The sequence below is a fragment of the Amborella trichopoda genome, chromosome 11 (genome assembly GCF_054954075.1).
Source record: "Amborella trichopoda isolate Santa Cruz 75 chromosome 11, AtrichopodaSantaCruz75HAP2 v2.0, whole genome shotgun sequence".
NCBI lineage: Eukaryota > Viridiplantae > Streptophyta > Magnoliopsida > Amborellales > Amborellaceae > Amborella > Amborella trichopoda.
In genome coordinates, this window is record NC_142346.1 from 33664793 (window position 1) to 33675220 (window position 10428).

The 10428-nt window shown below is 36.9% G+C and overlaps 1 long non-coding RNA gene across 4 annotated transcripts; it reads left to right on the top strand.

Annotated features, from left to right (window-relative positions):
• Nucleotides 1-3562: 3562 nt before the first annotated feature.
• LOC110007491 (uncharacterized) lies at nucleotides 3563-7530 on the top strand. Of its 4 annotated transcripts, none has more exons than XR_016044622.1 (3): nucleotides 3563-4013; nucleotides 6648-6928; nucleotides 7030-7530. It is a non-coding gene; the product is annotated as an uncharacterized LOC110007491 (long non-coding RNA). The 4 variants fall into 4 exon arrangements; XR_016044623.1 differs by lacking the exon at nucleotides 3563-4013 and adding an exon at nucleotides 4021-6530; XR_016044624.1 differs by lacking the exon at nucleotides 3563-4013 and adding an exon at nucleotides 4021-5976 and having other exon boundaries at nucleotides 6477-6928.
• The last annotated feature ends 2898 nt before the right edge of the window (nucleotides 7531-10428 follow it).

Consider the following 10428-nt stretch of genomic DNA (forward strand, 5'->3'; position numbering starts at 1 on the left):
TTTTACATCAAATTACTCAAATATGGGAGGGGGGGAGTATCCATTTATGCAAATTTTGTACATCTGCTATTTGCATAGTGTGCTACTGAAAGACCTTTTTACATCAAATTACTCAAATATTAAAGGTGTCTATGTAGTATTGCCTAGCGTATAAATTCAAAGTTTTTTCCCGTTTTCTCAGGTGACAATTATAATGCAAAAGCAGCTACTACAATCTAGAATCTAACTCTTAGTGCCCTAAAATAGAAACTTCATTCATGAATAAAGAACGCACTGATCTTTATTAATTAAGAACAAAATAAATAAATATGGGAAGTAACTCATAGAATTGTATGTAGGATCACTTCTATAGGATTTAGTGCCCCCCACATTCAATTACCAAACCGATAGCACACTGGTCCTCAGGTCCAGGTGAATCCTTTGATATGGGAAGCCATTTAGCAATACCTTAATTGAAATCTAGGGCTCCAAGGATACAGCAGAAATCAAGAGTTTCTTTTCAACCCTCTAAAAATTAGGGTTTTCATTTTAAACCCTTTAAACCTTTGAGCATGCCAAAACTCACACCACCCATTAACTCAACTGTGCTCGGTGTGCCCCTTTGGATGGGCTTCCTAGAGGGTGTAGCCCCTTAGGATGAGAGAGAGAGAATAGGCATGGAGGAGAGAGAAAGAGAGAGAGGTCTTGAAAACTGATGCTGGAATGAAGGGGTATGGATGGCAACGGGTTGGGTTTGGGTGGGCTGCCCCTTACCCTAGCCCGGCCCTAGTCCTCATGCCCATGCCCAGGCCAGCCCCTAACCAGGCCAAAAGGGCCCTAGCCCTAGCCCTATTAGGGCAGGGTTTGCCAAAATAAAATTGGGAAAGAATAAAAGAAGAAAATAACAAAAAAAAGAAAAAAGAGGGTTAGGCTAAAACATGCCTGCTTTGGCCCAAGCCCAGCCCGGCCCTATCCCTCCGGCTATGGTTGCCCAGAGTTTGGCCACATTCATGGCCCAAGCCCTAGTCCTTTGGGGCCAGGCTAACTGGAGCCGGGCCACCCGACCCATTGCCACTGCTAGAGGGGGTGACACCCTATACATAGGGCCTCAGGAGCCTAGTATGTGCTAACTTCTAATAAGATTTAGCTTTGAGCTTTGAAGTCCCAGGCAAACTGTGAGGTGAGGAGAGAATTAATCTAAACCATCTATTCCCTAAATCAGTCATTATGATGGAGGGAGGAATGCTAAAACTATTATCCCTTAGATCTCTTTCGCATATCCTCTTCTAATTCCACAAGGATTAGGTTTCCAAATTTCCATTGGATTAGGACTCTTAAATCTACTCGAAACAATTTCCATTAGAAGTCCGACATCCATTGGAAACCAAAAGCCTTTACAAATCCAAATCTAGAAAAACTTTATCCGCTTAAAAAAATTTCTATTATATTTTCATCAATAATTTAAAAAACACCAGGTCAATCAGAGTCACTCAATCCAAACTGAGAATTGTTAGGAACGGTTTGGTTCCCTCAATATATCAAGAAAAGGGCAATTTCAGAGAGAATCAACCGATTATGTTAGAATCGAGTGACTCAGCACGGCCAGACCACACGGTTCTGATATTTTTTTATTCTTATTATTTTTATTTCTTTTTATTTTTTAATTTGAACTTTTTATTGAAAGAAGGATAGTAGAGTGGCCAACCCCTCTCCATGCAATTAGACAGTCACAAACCCATGTATGCTTGGGTGCCTACCCACCTGTGACCCTCTTTTATATGGGTGTAGTTGGCATATGGACGCCTCCGTAGGTGTAGAGGTACGGTGCCCTTCAAATTTTATCATGGTATATAATTTTGATATAAAATGTTATTAGAATTATCTCAAAATCTATTTATATATCTAATTATAAAAATTTAAATTTAAAAAATGATTAAAATCAAGTAGATCTATAAACATATGAAAATCTTGAAAATGGACGGTGTAGATAATATATTGTAAAATGCAATATTTCTGAGACTTAAAATCTTTTATTTTTAATAGTCATGCATCTCGATGAGATGATCATTCAAATTTTCAACATTAAAACTACCTTTTCCGATGGATTTTTAAGGGGTTCTACTAGCATCCTTATATAAACTTTTTCCCTTTTATATTGCCTTCTCCCCACTATAAACCTTTAAATGTGCCCCGATGTGGGATTAATAAAAGGAGGTTTTTCCACATCGAGGATGTTTGAAGCTTAAAAACACGCGCTTTGATTAAGTTAAAAATTAAGTTACACAAAGTAGAAGAAAAAATGGAGTTACGAGGGAGGTGTTTATTAGTTGGTTAAAAAGTAAGAAAAGCTTCAAGTCAACTTGCTACTCCATGAAAAAAAAAATATCAAGTTAAAATGGAGCAAAATAAAAATTAGAAAAAGTAGCATGGCAATGAAGTGAATGAGAGAGTTTCGCAAAAACAAATATGGAAAAAAATCAGAAAGAAAGATGCTTTGACCCTTAGACCTAGGCAGCTTCATTACAAATTAAAAGACACTATCAAGTAATAATCCAACTCAAATAAAAAGCCCAGAAGAAAAGAAATCGTCTTCCATAAATGGCATAAAATTCATAACAGCAGATTGAGGAGAATAAACATCGAAGACCGTCTCGAAGCCATGAGTTTCTTTCTCATTATATTAAGACCACCAATTTCATAAAAACACAAACGTAAAGAGCAAATGGCATATGCCCATCTCAAAATTGAAATGAATGTAAATGTCAACAAAACACTGACTTGCAATACGTTCTTAATAATAATGCATTTTTTATTAAAATATAGAAACCCATAATGTAATATCCTGTCTTTTTCTCTCTTTTTTTTAAAAACCTAAAGACTAAATTTTTAGAAAATTTTGAAATATTTTTAAGTCGTGGATTAGGGCCAATTTCTTGAAAAACTGATTCACCAGCCCGATCCAGGTTTTCAAACTTTTAATTTAATAAAACAATTTTAATTAGTAAGAAGAGGAGTGAATGGGAACGTGTGAGGGTGAATATATGACTTACTAGAGCATTCCATCTATGCTAAAACTCTCAAACCTGCAAGCTATATTTTCAAACCAACTCAATGGGACCCACGACCTACAATCAATCATTGAAGCTCATGCTTGGCCCATAAGAGCTACCCCATAAATTGCAGAATCACAAGTCTAATATGTGGATTACAAGTCCCCCAAGAACAAGTCATATCTATTAGGATGAATGCATGTACTGTAAAAGTACAATGAACTCTCGTCATTACATGTACATGGCTCATCCTTGGTTGCTTCTTATAATACGGCTGTCATGCATTCATACCACTGTTGACAATGATTTTTTCGCCACAACTCCTTATGGATCACATAACAAAAAAATATTTCCCAAAATGCCCAACGGAAATATAGGGTGAGTGATGCTTCCAGACGTAGATACATGGGACCATCAACTCTGACAGGATTCCGATATCATAAACACCGAAAAATTGCTAAATATACGAAGAACGGTACTCGGGCCCCCCAAACTTAAACATCTTGCCAAAACCTAGGGAAATCTCACAATTAGTGATAGAAGATTCAAGAAGTAAAATCCCATGGGATTTGGAATAAGATGTGGCCCATATCCATTGAGGAGTACATAATAAATGAGCATAGTGAAAACCATCATAATCAACGCAAAATGACCAAGAATTATTCTCAAATTCTAGTCCAAAGAGCCCTAAATATATTCCAAAATTTCAGCTTAAATGATATTAAATGGACGAGATTAGCAAAAATGATTTCTGGACTAAAGTCTATAGGCTATGGACTACATACAAGGGGGCGGTAAAATTATATAAGAGGGAAATTTACTTACGGACCAGAAAAAAAGTCCATCGTAATGTTTTGGCCCAAAAATGGACTAGTGTGCTTATCAAAGAAGGGATTTTTATCCTAAATTTGAAAGATTCTGAGCAATCTCAGGTATTTGCAGCAGTGCTAATCTCCAATCGAACCGACTAATCTCAAAAATCAGGTATGTCTTTGTTTCATTTCCATTTTTCTATTTTTCCATTTTTTTCATTTTTTAGGGTTTTTTAAGTTCCTTAAAGCTATTATTTTTCTGGGTTATATGCGATTTAACAGTTTAGATATTCAAAATTAAGGTGACTTTGTTTGTAGGTATTTATTTTACTGTTATATTTCTTTTTCTAATTAAAAATAATTATGGGTTGTGTTTTGTTTGGGTACGCTCAGTAATGTTACAGTTCATTGCATTTTTTTTCATTGCATTTGGTTTTTTTTCATTGCATTTGGTTTGGGATGTGAGGTTTCTATGAGTTAAGGCCCTTATAAAATTGTTATAGCCAACAATTTTGATGTGTGTTTTGATTAGAGAGTTTTGTATGTTTCATTAAAAGAACAAATATTCTTATTATCTGCTTTAGATCATGGGCTTTTGCTGGTTTTGTGCATTTCTAGTTTGAATTGTACAACATTTTGATTTGTGTACAGGAAATAAGGCAATGCATGTGCTGAGTTATAATTGAGTTCCACTGTCAATTAGGGTATAGATTTGGAGAAAATTTGATGGGGTGTTTAACCTTTTGGAATATTTGAATCTGATGTTGTGACACAATGGTCGGATAATAGTTTAAGAGGGAATTACATTGAAATTTGTCTGTTTGTGGATCTTCATGTTTTGATTGTATTTCATCTTTGAATTTTTTTCTGACAAATTCTAATCCTTTCAGAGATCAATTTTATGGTATATATTCTCATGGAGGCACAGGCATCATATGTACAACTATAAATTGCTCAAGGCTAATAAATGTGCACTGTTGAATTTTTGTTATTTTAGAATTAGACAGTTGTAGTTTTATGAGTTGTAGTTTTTTGTTATTTCTGTACTGGCAGGATTCTATTTGATCTTTACTTGTTTCACTGCTAATTTAATGGAATTCTTGATCTTAAATTATGCTAAACTTTATGTGCTCTTGATCACCCATTATCACCTATACCATTCCCATGTTTACGTTTTTTTGGTGCATATTTAATGTCAGTCACATAACATTTGCACTTCTACTCATAGGTTTATATGGGTTCCAAGCTAAGTTGAATTTTGATATATGCTTATTTATCTAAATTCCCAAAAGACTACTTGAATACTTGTTCAGTTGTTCAATTTATGTTCCTTCACGAATATGCTTACTAAAAAGAAAGTTTGCTACAAGTTGAAATATATATTATGGTGCACCAAGTTGTAGACCAAGGAGCTCAGCCTCAGCTCCTATACTTGTGAAGGCAGCACGTCTCAAACGATGTTTGGATAGGAGAGGTAAATATATTTATAATAACTTGATAATGCCTACCTACTTGATCTACACTATCTTAATAAATGACAATTTAAGGACTTTTTTAAATTTTGATAGAAGAGAAAAAAAAAAATTTGTTGACGAGAGTTAGAGTAACGTCTAGACTTGGTCTAGGTTGTTGACAAAGGGCCTTTGTTGCTAGAGCAGGGTTATTGCCCCTTGTAAATCTATGGCCATGGAAGGTCGATCACAACCTAATCATTACAATGACCGAAGGATGGCAGCCTGAGACCAATTTAGCACACTTTGATGATTATATCAGTGAGATGATGCCTATACTCTATGATGTTTGGTTGATACTTCGGCTCAATGTAATTGGGAACCCCATCATTATAGAAGAATACCGTTCCTATCACACATATTTGTATAGATAGCTTGGAGCTTCTCCAGGAGGTTCCTTTGATAAGTTAGTGACTATCAAATTCAGTTGGCTGAAGGAGAGATTCATGATATTGCCACCGAATGCTACTGATGAGGTGGTGATGAGGTGGTTGAGTGGCACGCGCGTGCTTATTTGTTGTATCTTGTTGGGAGCACAATTTTTGTCAGCTCGAAGGGCAACGAGGTTCCCATAAGGCATCTGAAGTTCTTGGAGGATTTTGACAGAGCAGGGTGATATGCATGGTGTGCTGCGACTCTAGTCTATTTATTTTGTTCTCTTTATAAGTTCGTTATCAAGAAAAAATCCCACTTTAGTGGGTCGGCAACGCTTTGTGCATTGTTAGTTGTGGGTTAGTGTGACAATATTTTTATGTGATTTCAATTTATAAAACCTGATAGGTCGATAAACTTTAATATATTTTTGTCATTAATTCATTATGCAGACTTGAGCATTTGAGTATTTTCTCACTTTTCGGCCTAATAATGAGATGACAAACGTTAGAGTGGGCGAGGCACGCGCGAAGCGATGGAGACCTCCCGTTCCAAAGAAAAACCCTTGAAATATCGAATCCTACTACCATTAGGAGATGGAACTCCTTAATTCGTCGAAAGTTAGCACAATCACAATAATTGTGTTACAAATTTTAATTACATTGAATAAACTAATGCAAAATTATTTGTGTGATTATTTGTGGGTTTCATATTATACTCGTAAAATGGATTTTATTTATCTCAAATTGTAGGTTCTATGGCAACCATATATCACAACCAAATGATAGCCAAATGGATAGGGATAAGTAAGAAGCATCTTCCAATGCTTTCACCTCTGCAATGTGCAATTTTAATCTTATTTTTATAACATTGCGGAGCGCTATCTGCCAAAGCGAGTGCTATGACAGTTTGCCTTAAAGCAGGGAATTCCTCCGAATCCAGAGAGATGGGGACGAGGAGAGAAGCATGGTACGTTGGTGGATTCATGGATGCAGGAGTTAGCCTCGAAAATCCAAATATGGTTGGATCATTACATGTACTGGGCCGGAGGTAATATTATTGATGCGGATACTGAGGATGGGGTGCCCTCAGTAGAGTGCAAGCAATGGTACTCGATGGTGTCTAGGCCGACTATTTAGAACACCGTACAAAATCAAGGGGTGTAATATATACCCCAAGAGGATATGTTGACAAGTCGAGCATGGTAATTATACGTAGTTTATTTTTTTAATTATTTCACGGTTAAAACTTTATGACATGCGGCATAAGCATTTTACAATATTTGCCTGCTTTGTCGTTTAGCAGGGTGCAACACACAATGCAACACCTTAGTTCTATGTTGCATCCTACTGATATGGGACACATCGCTCGAGAGCATGTAACAGTTGCTTGTCGGGAGTTGTCCAACCGAGAGGAGCAAGTCGTCAAGGAGGATGAGAAGGCAAATGAGGATAAGGAGGCGGATGGAGAGGAGGAGGCAGAGGCTGAGGAGGCGAAGGACGAGATCCCCTTGCTTGGGCTTGTAGAGCCAATTTTACATGAGCGACGATTCAACCTGCGACAACAACAGGCTCAAGGCATTACAATCAAGCAACAGGACGAGGGGCCTAGCCAGGTCTATAAAGGGGGTCAGATTGGTAGAACTAAACATCACAATGTTTTCTATTTTTGTTTGGGCATATATAAAAAATGCTATAAATTTCAAATGTTATATTATGTTCAAAATTTTGGAATGAATGAAAATCAAAATATCAAATGTCGTATAAATGGTATGAATGAATGAATGAGGTGAATTTTGCGCATCATGTATGTTATTAAAAGTATTGGACTTGGTATGAATGAATGACTATCTTGTGCAAGCTTGTATTGCTTAATTTGTGCACTGAGCTTGTTTACTGTAATTTTTTAAAATTTTTTTAACGAAAGTCACTCTATTCATTTTTTTTAGAATAGAAGTCAGACTGATGTTGTGAACATCGAACTGCACTCTATTCATTTTTTTTAAAGCAAAAGTTTGTCCGATGTTAGAAACATCGGACCATATTCTGTTCATTTCTTTTAGAACAAAAGTCGGTCCGATGTTAAGAACATCATATCGCATTCTATTCATTTTTTTTACAGTAGAAGTCGGTCCGTGTTACAAACATCGAACCGCATTGTGTTCATTTTTTTTAGAACAAAAGTTGGTCTGATGTTAAGAACATCGGACCGCACTCTGTTCATTTTTTTTACAGCAGAAGTCAGTTCGATGTTTCTAACATCGGACCACTGTTTCTAACATCGGACCACTGTTTCTAACATCGTACCGTTGTTTCTTACATCAGATCGCACTCTGTTAATTTTTTTTGCAATAGAAGTCGGTTCGATGTTTCTAACATAGGAACGCACTCTGTTCATTTTCTTAAGAACAGACGCCGGTCCGATGTTTCTAACAGCATTCTTTTAAAAAAAAAAAAGGCAAGTAACATGGCTTGAAATTTTTGCTAGTAACATGGCTTGAAATTTTTGCAAGTAACATGGCTTCAAAAAAAAATAAAAATTTGCATTCATCCATGTTCAAATAATTCAACCTCATTACATCATCTATGGAGCAATAAAATTAAAAACATGATGATTAAGAAGATTTCTTGTTGATACAAAAGAAACTGCGATCAAAAGTCCCCGTGCTCAATTGCATCATTTGAATTATTAGAAAAGTCGCTCTCATTATCCGATGCATCAGTGAAGTCCATTTGTTCTTCAGGTGTACCTGATAATTCCCTCTTTTCCTCAGGTGTATCACTGCCCTCAGTGTCTTGTTCAAGTGTACCAAAGAAGTTTCTCTCTTTCTCAGGTGTATCAAGGAAGTCATTGTCTTGCTTTCCATGACCTCCTATTGTGGCCCTTAGTACCACAACACTGGCATAAATAAGTTCTAGTTAATGTTTCTTCGATCCTGATTCGCTGCTTCTTTGGTCTATTAGGGGGTTGGATTGTCTTAGGGGGAGCACCATCCTATCAATAACTCCAAGCAAAGGAACATCGTCTGGTAACAGTAGGAACACACCTAAATAAACAATCTTGTAAGCAGCTACAAAGAAAAATGACTGGCAAAATGTAGTTACTAGAAGGTGCCAGTGGTCGATAACACAAATTGCATGATTGGAAGGTAAGACACTAATCTTACGCTCCATGTATGTACAAGTCCACTAATTGAGATCTACAGTATACCTCCTAGCCTCAACCACATCATACTTCCTACTTGACACCCACAATAGGTTGTGGCATAATCGTGACTTTCTAATTCGCATGTCTATCTCTTTTTGTGCATTTGGCACTAGAATGCCGCTCCATTTCTCTGTCATCATCAATCTATCTACAAAGGTCCTTATTAGCTTCATCCTAATACCTCACATAATGCAATAATTAGCTTGTCATGAAAAGGTAATATCTAAACATTGAAATTCTCAACAATGTTGGACGTGTTGTGATTGTATATGTCCCTACAGAAATATACATTCGTCCATCATTGATATAGTTGTGCATTTAACCACGCATACGCTTGAGGATCAGCTTCCTGCATTCTTGACATCTCTTCCTCAAACTCATCTACCCTTAGTGCATGGGCTGCCTTCCATAGGATCGTCACTAACGTAATGTTCTTAAATTGCTTCAAAAAGTTTTGTGCCAAATAATGCACACAAAACCCTAGATAGCAGTCCGGAAAGATGTGTTCTAGTGCTTGTAATAACCCTTTCCGTCGGTCTGAAATAATCGTCAAACGACGCAAGTCTTGCCGTGTATTGAGCAACTCCTTCAGGCATTCAAGAAACCATATCCAAGTACTTATGTCATCATTCTCTACCACAGCAAATACTATCTGGAACATGCCACCATCAGCATCTGCACCAATAGTGCTCAACAGAGTACCCTTGTATGTTTTGTTTAGAAACGTCCCATCCAAACCAATGAGAGGCCTACATCCATACAAAAATCCATGGAGACAAGGATTAAAATGCAAGAACATACGTCGGAATCTATGGTCGCGATTTGTAGATTGATATGTAGCCTACAGTTTGAGGTTTGGTGAATCATAGCATCTCCATTTATAAGGGTCGCTCTATATGATCCCAAAATCATTTCTGTCGCAACCTCTTTCCCTCTCCACTCTTGCATGTCTGACAACAGCACACCATGTTCGTGTTAAACGTTATTTATAATATCTTTGGGTCTCATATTTATCTGTTCAGTTAATCAGGGTTTAATTTTCCTTGCTACCCACCAGCTTCGAGCTAATGGCTGGTGAGCCCTTCCCATTGGACCCATACAAGTGTGGTTATCTATCAACTCTCTGACCTTAAAATACTTTGTGATGGAAATACTAGAGCATCGTAGTTTCCATTTGCACCCTCCCTAGTACAGATCGCAACTAAATGATCTTGTTTGTCTTTTCGGTACCTCATAATAAAATTTTGATACATGCAATAATCTACTAAATGATTACAAAGTGGCCTGACATCCACAAATTCTTGTCCTACATAAAGTTAAATATGCGAGTGGACTGAACTGCATGGAGATTTTGATGGATGCATATCATTGGGATTAGGTCTTATTTTTCTTGTACTCTCGGAGTCCGCATCACATGCATGTATTACATTTTTGACGATGGGGATGGGCACTAGTTCAATGGGGCTGCTGAAAAATGAAGTAAAAAATGATTCAATA